This window comes from Acartia tonsa, chromosome 1 (genome assembly GCF_053477335.1).
Source record: "Acartia tonsa isolate MP-2025a chromosome 1, ASM5347733v1, whole genome shotgun sequence".
In the NCBI taxonomy this organism is placed as follows: Eukaryota; Metazoa; Arthropoda; class Copepoda; order Calanoida; family Acartiidae; genus Acartia; species Acartia tonsa.
Genome location: NC_137260.1, coordinates 58,524,633 through 58,538,352, shown reverse-complemented (window position 1 = coordinate 58,538,352; position 13,720 = coordinate 58,524,633). Strand labels below are relative to the sequence as shown.

At 31.4% G+C, this 13,720-nt stretch overlaps 1 long non-coding RNA gene across 1 annotated transcript; it reads right to left on the bottom strand.

The window, feature by feature from the left end:
* Positions 1-252: 252 nt before the first annotated feature.
* Positions 253-3,915, bottom strand: LOC145324806 (uncharacterized). Its single transcript, XR_013881331.1, has 4 exons — positions 3,803-3,915; positions 2,706-2,775; positions 1,332-1,402; positions 253-505 (listed from the first exon to the last, which is right to left on the bottom strand). It is a non-coding gene; the product is annotated as an uncharacterized LOC145324806 (long non-coding RNA).
* Positions 3,916-13,720: the final 9,805 nt, after the last annotated feature.

The following is a 13,720-nucleotide window of genomic DNA, read 5'->3' as shown; positions in this document are numbered from 1 at the left end:
CGTCAAAAAACCAAAAAAAGCAAACATAATTAAGAAAAATTGATATTTATAAATCAAAACAAAAGGGTTAATTCCACGAAAGTCATTTTAATGTGTATTATCTTTTAAAAATCTTTATCTGGTATTTACGAGAGGTAATAATGTTAGACTTTTATCTAGTCCCTTAAATAAATGGATAATTTAAATCATAGAGTAGCTTTGCTGCAAAAATGTTAGACATCGTATACAGTAAAAATCATAAAAACAAGTCAATTTGTTAAGAATATTTTATATTTTAAATTCAACTAGAACAACACATAGAAAAAACATTTACATTCTTATTTTTGAACATTTAAAAAAATAACATTACAGTTATTTCTCGTATCGTATTATAAACAGCAGTTTTAATCTTATAATTGTACATTTTTTTTTATTTGTAGAAAACTGGATATAATACGATTTTTTATTGATTTAATTTGTTATTTCTTGAGATTTCAACGTAAAGTAGGTGGGAAACTTCTTAAACCTGAAACAATAATAAAAAAGAACATTTAAATATATATATGTCTGTTTGAAAAGATCTTGCTAACCGATAAATTTTTTTTTTTGAGTTGAAACTTATAAAAAGCCCGGATAAGTTCTTGAGCATTTTAATGAAATAAAAACCCAAACAAGCCACACATACAACAAACTACTATTCACAGACATAATTATACATTCAATAACTGCCTAGAATAGCATGAAATTATTTTATAAATCCAAACTCTATCCATTTATCTTAAATTTTGAAGATAAAAATCTTTAACTATTAACCTTCCAAGAGAAATTGTAAGTAATAATTTTATGTCATTTTACTTTTTCTTTTTAAAACTAAATTGAAAAGCTAAGAGGTTGAATTCCCCCACCTAGCTTAAATCCTTCTAGAGGCCTATAAGGTGGTAGCCGCCAGTTTTGATTTAATTTTAAATTTTTGTGGCAATATTTTGTAAGTATATTCTTATAAAAAGTAACAGAATGAATATCTGTCTCTGTGTAGTGAAGGATCTCACGAACCACTGAATCGATATGATTCATCTAAAAAATGTAGCTACTCATGGGTCAAGTTTTATAACTACTTTGTGGGGAGGGGGAGGTACCACCACCATACAAAGAGAAATCACCATTAGAAAAAAATTACCCTCCCCAAAAACTTTTTTAAAATTTTCTTTTAAAATCTAAAATTAGAACTACAATTGAAAAGGGGGGGGGGGTAATAGAATTATTACTTATAAACTAAAATTTGAAGAGAATGATATACCCTCTTTCCCTTTTCATATATAGTTTGTTCTGTATTTTAAAACCATAAATTTTACCTGTTTTTATAATTTTAGAAATTTTAGGTCCTTGCTCTCTGTCAGGTGTGTCGGGGCAGAAATTTTTCAAACTAAAAATAATCAAATAAAGTTATGGATCATTTAAAATGAATTTCTCAATAATGATCTTTATTATTAGACATAAAAAGGTATAGGTAAAATGATTCTTTTTGGAAAATAATGTAATTGTAGCATTAACTCTTAACAGTCGGGCCCCTTGCCGCACCTTAATCGGACGGTGGGGGGGGGGGGGGGCGTTGAACACCCCCCCTATTATCTCAGTTCCTATTAGAGCTAGAGGGCTAAATTTTTTTGTGCAAGTCTCCTGTTTGATAATGGATTTACGACCAAAAATAAGTCAAAGTAAATTTTTGCTTCCTTCACCCTTTTTATTTAACAACCTTTGTTTTTTGGTCCTTTTTTAGTTAAAATTTCAAACGGCTGTAATTTTCTTATTTTTGAAGCTAGAAATTTTTTTTTGTAGAAAATGATTATCTTTATGTAAATTTTATGTTAGAAATATCAAAATAAAAATTTCAGCGGCCGCAGCTGTACTTGGCAGACGGCAGCTGCCGCAGTCGGCGATCGGCGGGAAAACGGCGGCGGATCTTTATGAAATTTTAATACGTTATGAAGACATGTAATATAAGATTAAGTTTAAAATTTGAAGTCTCTAAGTCAAAAAATGAGGCAACAGGAGCCTTTCAAAGATTTCTGGAGACCTGGAGGATCAAGACCTGGAGAATCATACCTTGAAATTTACTTGAACACGTTTATTTAATATGAGTATGTACTACAAGAGGATATTTTAGTATTTTAGTAAGATAAAATGCTTTGTTTAAATCAAAAAAATAGTATTGCTCTTTACCTGGATGACCCTGCCAAGTATGCATCCTTTGCCTGCCAGGATGGTTATATTCAAAAAATTCCAACTCTCAGTTATGTGTCATACCCATACTTAAAAAGTCACGCAGTTTGGCCTCTTTTTCTTTCACACACAGAAAATGAGATAGAAAAAAACGGAGGAGGGGGGGGGCGTCCAACACCCACCCCCCCCCCCTTAACCATCAAGGGTTAACAGAGGGTCGGTGAATGGTTTGTTTGTTTGTTTTCTATAATTAGGGTCGGTTCGTCCTTTCATCCATCCGGCGAATATATCTTTTTTGTTAGGTCAGCCATCTTAATTATCAAGTCCTAAATATGTAATTACAATCTTAAACAATATCCTGTATTTTATCAATTTGAAACCAATTAACTAACATTTTTGTTTGACTTTTTTTATTAAGCTTATTCAGTTATTAATGTTCGTTTGGCCACCAGTTTCAAAGCTTCGCTTTTGTGGATGTTGAGATGCTTGATTTCAACTCAAATTACCTGTAAGAAACGAATCAGTATTTCTGCAAAATATAGAAGTAAAGGAACACCCACATCAAACAATTCATACCTAAACAAAAAAAACATAATACATTTATAGATAGACATTTTGCGTGATCAGTGATGAATTAGAATTTAAGTGAAAATTTTTTTGCAGAAATTATCATTGGGATTCTTTTATGAGTTGCAAGCGAAGCTAGGCACAAGTTACTTTTTTGGTAAGGGGGGGGGGGGGGTTTAATGCAACCATCTCGTAATCAGTGAGCAAATGGCAATAAGAATTCAAATTTTGATCTGGAATCCTTGGTAGGTCTATTTTCCCTAAATTGAACAAAAAGTTGGAAAAGTAACGGCTAACGGCTGGCGGCTCAGCAGCTTAGCCATTTTTAAAACTATTTCAAGGGAAATCATCATGAAACCTATCTCCACATAATACTCTATGCTGTTCCCAAACGTTTTCAAACTGTTCTAGCCGCTAGTTGCTGGTACTAAAAATCTAAAAATGATTTTTTTGTATCATTTCACATGATTTAAAGCAAAAATATGTTTCAAAAAGTTGATTCCTACATACTTTATGGCAGATTTGCCCTAAAAATAGCCAAAAAACGGCTAAACGGCTGAGCCGTTAGCCGTTACTTTTTCAACTTTTTGTTCGATTTAGGGAAAATAGACCTACCAAGGATTACTCATGCAAAATTTCAGATCGAAATTCGAATTGTAAGTGCCATTTGCTCACTGATTATGAGATGGTTGCATTAACCCCCCCCCCCCCCCTTTCCTTCAACAAATTTGATGATTACCCCACCCTCCTCCCCTATATATTTTTACTCCTACGTGAATTTCTTCCTAGCCCCTGCAGAGCTAATCTATTCTTCACTTTACGAAATTTAATATACTTAATGCTATTTCACTTTTTTAAAAGTTCTAAATCACTATTGAATACCTATGATATTCATTTATCGTTATCAGGTAAGAAGGGGATATTAGACTGCAAAGTAAATTATACTAGTAAAAAGATTCCTATACTACAGATTATACGCAAGAAAAATTTTGGCTGAAATCTTTCAATTAGATTGATTTTGTTCAATAAAAAATACCTTTCATGGGTCGCTCTGCTGGTGGCGTGCCCTCGCTGCGGGGTTGTTTGATTGGTCATTTTTAAAGATAATCAAGATAAGAAGGCTTAAACTCTAAATCATGTTAATCTGAAATGGATAATAATCATGAGAATTTTTCATAATAATGTATATAAAATTGAGAATATATTTGTAAAAAATTGGGCAAACATTAAAGAAGTTCAAATGAATAGTCAACAAATAAGGTAACGAAATAAATGGCTTACAAAAATAGTTTACAAATACCTATTAGGAATTAGATCTCAAAACAACAGAAACAATTTAAATCAGTAGGTTTAATAAAACATAAAAAAATACGTCCCCAAAATTGTTTTTTTTAGAAAGCTAAAACTTAGTTATATATAGATGGGCCGACCTTTCATGTATAAAAGCCTTGCTTTTAAGTAATAATAATAATCACATAACTTGCATTTGAATCATATTGTTTGTAAAAAAACATGTAAATATTATTTCAACCAACTCCCAACAAACAGACGGGTTACACATTACAGCTGTAGCCTGTGTCATTGTGTTTGTTTTGTTTTGTCGCACACTTTAATGCTTTCCTACCCCCTTTCTCATTCAAGAATGTTGCCGAGATTTCACTTTTTTAAGTGAGCTTTCAATATATTTTAAAATTGCCTATATTTATCTTTTTAGTTATATTACATTGTATCATATATATATATATAAAGCAAATAACTGATTTCTAATGATTTTTAACATCATATGTCTATAGATATTTAGATATTTAAATTGATTTTAAAATAAATGAAAAAATGAAATTCCAGGGTCCATAATCAGAAATGGTTTTTTCCTTATATGGATGTATTTTTTCGATCATCGGGAGAATTTTTAATCACTCCTAGAAAGCTATATACAACCTATTTTGGTTAGTTTAATATGTATGTATCAAAACCTTACATATTTTACTATGTATCTACGAGTAAACTTCAAGAAAAATAAGTGTTATTTGTTAATTTGGTAGGTTTTAAGATATGTATGTAAAAAACACAAAAAACATAAATGTTTTAATGTGAGAAAATTAATTTTTTTAAAGTTTGATAAATTTTTAAATGCGAAGTATATAAGACTTAATTCTTTTAAAAATACTCTTAAAAAACATTAATCTGTAACATATATCAACTATTTTCCAGCTTCGTGATCACTTTAAATACAAGGCTTTTAAAGTCACCGCTCGATCTTTAAATTATATTTAATACTAATATTGTTTCGGTACAACGGCATTTGGCTGGCCGTTTACCAGATCTTTACGTACAGACGTACGAAACCTGCTACTTCCCACAAGAAACAAAACCAGCATAGTTACTAATACAATTTATTGTATGAAAACGGTCATGCTGAAATAGAAAATAACAAAATTAATAATCAAATATTAAAATGTTAAATACATGATAAAATAAATCTTGTAAAAGAGTATAAATTTTTCTTATTTGGAACAATCGTCTTTTTTAATAAAGTAAATATTCATTATGAGAGGTTGCGTGACTTCGAAATTATATTTTAAAATATATAATAATGCTAGGGTTACTTTTTGCTTAAAATTAATCAAAATTAAATACGAGTTTGAAATTCATAAACAAAATCATTATAGACTACGATTAAAATATTCTGATACAAAAATAAATTAATTACTTGGTCTAATTTAAGTAAAAATGAAAGATTAATTTGCCGTCTTTAAAAATTCACTCCATTCCATCAAAAATGCTTAAAGAAAGAATTCTTACCGAAGTTTTTGTTCCTGTAAAGCCGGTAAGCACTCAAAGGTATTTTTCAGTACGGACAACACCACAATTCTGACTATACATGGTTTTTTATCACGCAGATAATCCGCACATTTTGAAAGAAAGATTAAAGATGGCCACGCTCGCTTTGTTTATGGTCCATGCGCAAGCATTGTTTTGATTGCCACGTCCAATTATGAACTTTCAATTTGAATCTCAGCGCTTTCCAAACTGACATTAATGATAAGGAAAACAAAAGGATAAAGGTTCGAGTTCACAAACGCATCACACTATTATACTTCCAATACAAATATATTGTTGATTTAAAAGCATAATAATTTGATATCATTTGTAAGTCTAGACGTAATAGAACGCATAGAGAAACAAATATAATATAATGAACAAAGACCTAGACAATTATCCAATGAATTGAATTTTCATTTAATGTGGAATCTGATTTTGTTTCCCAATTCGTCATAGTCTCAACTCTTTAAAGAAATCATTCTTAGCCAAATTTTAACGCACGATAATTACATATAAATTCTTTGGTTTAGATTGTAAACATATGCAATTTTGTAATAGTTATTTTCGAATTGTATTATAGACAGTTTCGAGGATATAAAATTAAAACCAGTTTTGTTAGTCCCGAGGGCTGAAGGCCCGAGGTAACAATACTGCTATTAGTTTTCATCATTTCTATTTCAATATTCGTGGAAAGTTGTCTATAATTCTATGCTATGTATGATTTTTCAGTATGGCTGAGAACTGGTTCTAATTCAGCGGATATTAATCGGTTTCGAAGCCATACTGGGAAAGTGTTTTTAACTTTTGTTTTGGCATATCAATTCACTTTATATCAACTCCAATAATATTACTAACTTTAAGAAACTTATTATCTATAACCATATTCTAATAATGACATGTTATGTTTCACATGACATTATTATTAAAATTATTGTATAATGTATAAACCAACAAGCGAAATATATTTTAAAAAATGTTTAGGGGGCAGGTTAGAGGTCGTCAAGTCTTCGATGTGTTGCCCCCCAACGACAGCTGAAATTGAGGATATGTTTCGTGTTTTTATCGAATTTATTTTATTGTTGGTAAAAGCTGGAATATAGGTCCCCGCTGCTGCTAATGAGTGGTATGGTGAATGACAATAGAGTTACTTAAGAGACATACTGTCTCATTCCACCAATAGGAGAATACTTAAGGAACATACAAGAGATCTCATTGGTTGAAATTGTGTACACATTTTGTTTTGTAAGGGCATATTTTTTTCATTTCGTTCGTGTTATGAGTCAGCTTTAAATTTTCTCATATTAAAGGATTAAGCTTTTCATGGGTAAATTAATTCGTGTAATGTGAAGCATATGACATATATTAGGTTAGTTATGAAATTCTTTTAAAAAGTTAGCTGGAGATAGATTCTTAAAAATAATTTGCCCCACTAATCGCTTAGTGGGGCAAAATTGTTTTCATGAAAAATCCACCAAAATTACATTAAAAATCTACAAAAATTAAACAAAATCATAAAATGGTTATTAACATAAGATTTTATTTAATTTTTGTAGTTATTTATGTGATTTTAGAGGATTTTTTTACGAAAACAATTTTGCCCCACTAACCGATTAGTGGGGCAATTTTTTTTAAAGAATCCACCTCAGATCTGTCTGCAAAAATTCCCTTTTAAATTTTGACAATTAAAGGGGTCAGTTTGACTCTCTAGATACACTATGTCTATTTGAATGCCTAAAGAATGAGACACTGTCATTACAACAACATCATTATCACATTTTTTGGCACTACTAACTTATTTTCTTCAGGGAGGGTAAAGTTAATGGTTAAAAAAAAATTTGTAACCAATTGACCCCTCCCCCCACATCCTAGTAAAATTTAACAAAAAGATATTTTAATCATATATAGTGGGTTAATTTAGCTCCCATTATCCAATCCCCGTAATACCGAAATTTGTCAATATGCAGTGCATATTTTTAAACATACTCAATACCTTTGTTACTTACAATTTTGCTTCGACTTTTATACATATATCTATAATACAAAGTAGCTTGATGTCTGTCCGTCCGTCTGAAGCTTAAGATCTTGGTAACCATTGAACTGATTGGATTCTACTCTTCAGGGTATATACCTATCGGTCCTGTGGTGGAAAATTTGCGATCCGCTGGGTAAGTAATAGAAGATGTAATTATACCTCTTGGGGCAAAGCCCCTAGAGGCTAGAGGCGAAGCCGCAAGTAAAGTATAAAGTAGTAAGCGTTTTTTGTCTGTCCCGAAGGATCTTGCTAACCGCTGAACCGATATTGTTCTCCTTTACAGTGAAGCTTCTTATAGGTCCTGGGAAGGTTTTAAACTATTTTTGGAGAGGGTGTCTTCACCCCCCTCCCCCCCAAATATTTTTAAAACTCTTTTGAAACTCAAATTTAAATGGGATGATGTCGACTTTTTTCCCTCCTACCAGTGCTCCTAGAGGCTTCTAGGGGCGTAGCCGCTAGTTCTTATATAAAATAAAAGTGGACATTGTTTTTTTTTTATAATATTCGTCTGATTGCCTAATGGGGGTAAAGATTGTGAATATATTGGATATGTCTTTTAATCTATCTTTAGATACAATACCCATTATATAACTATTTCCGTATAACAATACAAACAAATCATAGTGTACATTCATTTCTGCAGATTGTCATAACAGCAAAAAATTTACAAAACAAGCTAAACGAATATGTGTATACAACGTCAGAAATACATGGATAATCATATTTCCTGATTGTATGATATTTATGATTCCATTTTAAAACCAATGTCATGTATAACAAGGATAATAACTTCCATAAAAGCTAAACTCTGAAACGGTATGACAGACGAACATTAACTCTTGTAGAGTGTCAGAACTGGATATACATAATATAAATATATAAGTTTTGACAAAATTATACGTAAATTTGTTGCAAAACTTCTTAAATACAGATTACTGCTTAAGGACATACTGATATTTTTAGGACTTTCAGTACTCCAAAAATCAGAACAATCAGATGCTTATATCGCATAAAAATTGTTGTTAAAAAGTTAAAAATCAACATGTTTGTAATAGACGTACGGACATTCTGGTAACGTTTATAGAGTTGCTACGCTTTCTAAATCGTACTGCTACAAGAATCCCACTGTAAAGTTTGAAATCGATAGGACAATTACGATATGCCTTAAATAACGAAAAAAGCTATTTGGATGGACCGACCCCAATTATAGAAAAGCTTCGCTTTTAATAAAGAAAAGAAAAATATTAGAATATAAGAAGTGGATGGAGGGGGATGTGTGAAGGCACATACATTCCGGGGAGGGAAAGGACATTAGACTCTAAATTACACCCATAACCAAATCTTAGAACCATGTTATATTATTCGTTACTTCAAACACGTTTGGTACTTTTACTGAATAGTGATTGGTTGTTACAAAATAAGTGGTAATATTCACCAAATATTTACAAATTTACAAAAGGGGGTAATTTTGTTTATCATCATTGGGGATGAATATTAATTTAACATGTATTGCCTTATCCCTTGCGATTTTTGCTTACGAATACAAAGCTGTATAAAAGTCAAGAATGTGAATAGGAAGCGTAGCACTAATAAGTAAACAAAAATTTGTAGATACTATCAATAAATCAAGGTATACGAAATTTTCTCTGCGATTTATATAACCACTCTGATTAAATCTCTTCAAAAATATTAAACCTCTTAAAAATAAGACCACTTTAAAAATTGACAAATTTAAATAACAAAATTATAATATCATTAAATGCAATAGCTATATTATATAAATTGATTTGAATTTAATTTAATTCTATTATATAACTGTTTTTTTTTCATTCCTTTTAAATTTAATTAATCAATTTATTTATAATTCTATCCCATCGAATGCAAAAGTTAGGTTTAAATTGTTATGTAACGAATGTTATTTTGTAGTTTATTTTGATCAGTTTGAACTTAGCAAAGCGATTGATTATAAAATTGGTATAGGATATACAGATTCCTATCATTGAAGTAGAAGTATCGACAGAGGCAGGGTTTTTAAAAGCGAAGCTTTTCCATAATTAGGGTCGGGCCGTTCGTCCGTCCGTAACGGATAGCTTTTTTCGTTAATTTAGGCATGTTAGAATTGTCCTATTTATTTTAAACTTTGCTTGGTGATTCCTGTAGTAGTTGGGTACGAAATAGAAAGCGTAGCAACTCTATAATCATTACCCGTATGTCCGTACGTCCATTTTAAACATGTTGATTTTTTTACTTTTTTAACAACATATTTTAATGTTATCTAATAATCCGATTGATCTGATTTTTGGTATACTTATTCCTGGAACAACAAAGTACACTATGATAAGCGAAGCAACTCTATAATCAAGTCCTAAAAATGTAAGTATGTCCATAAACATTATTCTGTATCAAGCAGTTTTTCAACAATGTTTTTTACAATTTTGCTTCGACTCTTATACATTTATATTCTGATTATTCAGTTCTGACACTATACAAGTGTTAATGTCCGTTTGTCCTACCGTTTCAGTGCTTCGCTTTTATGGATGTTGGCTTCCTTGTTAAGGATAAATCAATATACTCTAAAAAGTTTACATCCCATTCCCCAATTGTGATAAACAAAATTACCTCTCAAGTAGTTTGGAACTAACCATTTACAATTTCTTTTTAAAAAGTACGCAGATTTTTTCAGGAAACGAATTAGATTATGTGGTTATAAAATTTGGGGTACCAGTGTTATTTAAAGTCCAATATTCCCTCTCCCAGCCTGGATAAAACGAAAATTTAAATCTTAATAATTCTAATATTAAAAACAAGGAGAAATTTGTCCATAAGTATTAGAGCAATAACAATATGACAATATTAAAGACAAATCCAATATAAGAACTGAAAATCAAAGTCTAATTAGCTTCAATTTTTAAAGCGAAGCTTTTTAAAATATGGGTTAGGTCTGTCTGTCTGTCCGTCAGTCCAAATAGGATAGCTTTTATCCTAAATCAAATATTTGTCAATTTCAAATTTGGTATTTTAGAATTACAGAAAGTCCGTTTGTCTTACATGAAGATTTTTTAGCATATTTGAAAACCCTTTTTATTAAAATTTTTCTATCGACTTGATTATTAGAATACTGATGCCTATACATAATAGATCTTTCAAAGAAATCTCATTTAATTAAATCATATGAACAATCGGACATTATAACCATAGTTGCTACAAAGAATCCTTTTTGATAGACAAGACATTACACAAACAAATATTACCATTACCTCAGAAGGGTGGGATTCTCCTTTGATTTTTTGATTTTTAAGTGATTATCTAGAGAATCCAGAGCATCATCCACGTGTAATGGCATGCGATACTCTAACACCCAAGAATATCAGGTTTAGTAACATTGTCTGAGAAGTCATAATTGTGCATAGGAGCGCCTTTTTATGGGCCAAGGCATTTCTTCTTCTCTTACTATTTATGCGAACCGGACATAGCAGCAATATGAAACATTTTTAACGTCTTTAGTTATAACCCGGTGTCGGTCCAAAATGCGAACCTATCACCTTCCCAACGACGGGTTGATTCGCTACGTGTTAAGCCACGATCGCATACACAAACATTTGCTTATTGCTTGATTTGCTCATTGTTTCAAATTTGATTCTTTCAAGAAAATTTCATCACGTATAAATTCCTTAACTTTCTTTCTAACTTTAAGGTGTGACTTTTTGTATTTGCTTTACTTTCCTGCATCTATATATCTTATTCTAAGAAGATGCCTAAAGTAAGAACCAAGGCTCAGCAGTCGCCTCAGGAAAATTTAGTATTTTTTAGCTGATTGTCCGAAACTGTTTTAAATAATGCAATCCTTCTACTTAGTAAAACTTAGTTAGTCTCAAAAACGGCTTCAATTTGCAGCTCACAAACGGCTGAGGCGCGGCTGCCAAGCCCTGGTAAGAACTTTGAGAACTGCAAAGAAGAAAAATATTTGAAAGTTTGTTTCATTGAGAGTGACCTGCACTAAAACTTTTCCCTCATCTCTACTTAAAAGCGTAGCATTTCTTTAGTTAAGGCCTGAACGTATGAAAGGCCATTGCTTTCAATCACAAAACAAGCTTTATGGGCTTTTCGTGCGTCATATTCTGTCTATGACAAGAAAACTTGCGACAGCTTAAATTATTCTATACCTATATGATCGATAACTTTTTCCACTTTTATATGAAATATTTTAAACAGATTTTTTGTAGCTGTCTATAGTGCCCTAACAAAATGGGGATAGATGTCACTGCTTTTTGCCTACCTATTCTATTGACGTCAGGAAATACCCTATGCCACATCTCTTTCCTAGAGGGTTTTTGTCCTTCTTTTCTTTCTCTTTCCCTCTACTATGACGTCAATAGAATAAGTAGGTCAAAAGCTGTGTCATCTATCCCCATTTTCTTGGGGCACTAAAGACAGCTACATTTTTAAACATACAATTATAATAATTAATTAACTTTCCACATAAATAAAAGTCCTGTAAGCCCTTTTTCCCAAGTATCAAAGTATTCCAAAACGACAACTATTTAATTAGTAGTAAGAATTTTTTGTCTGTCCCGAAGGATCTCGCCAACCGCTGAACCGATATTGTTCTCCTTTACAGTGAAGCTTCTTATAGGTCCTGGGATGGTTTTAAACAATTTTTTTTTGGGGGGGGGATCTTTACTCCCCTCTCCCCAATAAAAATATTTTTTTTACTCTTTTGAAATTAAAATTTAAAATGGTATGAGGTCGACTTTTCTCCTGTCTACCTTAAGTGCCCCTAGAGGCTTCTAGGGGGCGTAGCCGCTAGTATGTATATAAATTACAATATACTTTTTGTATTTTACGTATATTCCTTTGATCTGAGTCAATTAAAAAGTTAAAAAAAGCAAATAACATTAATTTTATGAGGTATACAAGGAATTCGTAATTTTCAGTAATTCAATAAAAATATGTAAAATTAACAATTTTCAAACATGAATTGTATTTAATTTGTTTCTTACTGTATAATGTAATTCTGTGCTGCATATGGTAGGCATTGTCATTGTATCATATTGAATTATATACATACACATCAGAGAGAAAGGGGACAAAGGATTGTTTATTACACTAGTCCCCAAAGCTTATAATAACGTTTTCTTATTCGTTGGTATATCAATTTTGGGGAGTTTAGTAAATTTTAATTCATTTAGTTGGGTGTTCAAACCTTTTAACAAATAATTTTAATCTACAGAAGGGGAAATTTTGTACATCATCATTAGGGATGTACATCAAATTATCGGCCATGTCTTATCCCTGTATACCCATACTAAGACAACAATGATATAAATCTTTGTTTGAAAACAATAAAAATGTCTCGGATGTGTCAGATATATCAGACTATATCTGTCATACAAAGCTTATCATGTCAATCTCAGAAACAAAAAAAAAGTATCTTTATTATTTACATCTTACATGTATGAGTATTATTTTCCTTATTAAAAATAAAGTTTTTTTCTAGTTTATAAATAGTCAGTTAAAATAAATACTGGCTTATCATTTGTCAATTGTATTGTATGACGTCATTTTTTATAAGGACCAAAAGCTGCTTCATAAAAAAGTAGATGTTTAAAAGTAGATGTTTACAATTTCAAAGATTATCCTTAAAGTCACACGAATCCACAAAATATGTATTAGATGATAAGATGATAAGATTAAGTAATATAAAAGCACAGTCTGCAATATTTTTCTTTGTTCCTTAACAAGGATGATAATATTCGTAAAAAGAAAGCTCTTTAACTATGATAAAATTACACACAAACATATACAAAACAAAAAGTTGAAATAAAGATCCGCCGCCGTTTTCCCACCGACCGCCGACTGCGCCGACTACTTTGACTTACTTAAGGTCGGAAATTCATCATAAAACAGGGGACTTGCACAAAATATTTTAGCCCTCTAGCTCTAATAGGAACTGAGATAATAGGGAGGGGGGATGGGGTTAAACGCCCCCCCCCCACCAGACCGATTAAGGTGCGTCAAGGGGCCCGACTGCTAAGGGTTAAGATATATTTAAATGGACGATATTTATCATTAACGTTCCTTTCGAGTCACAAATTTGGA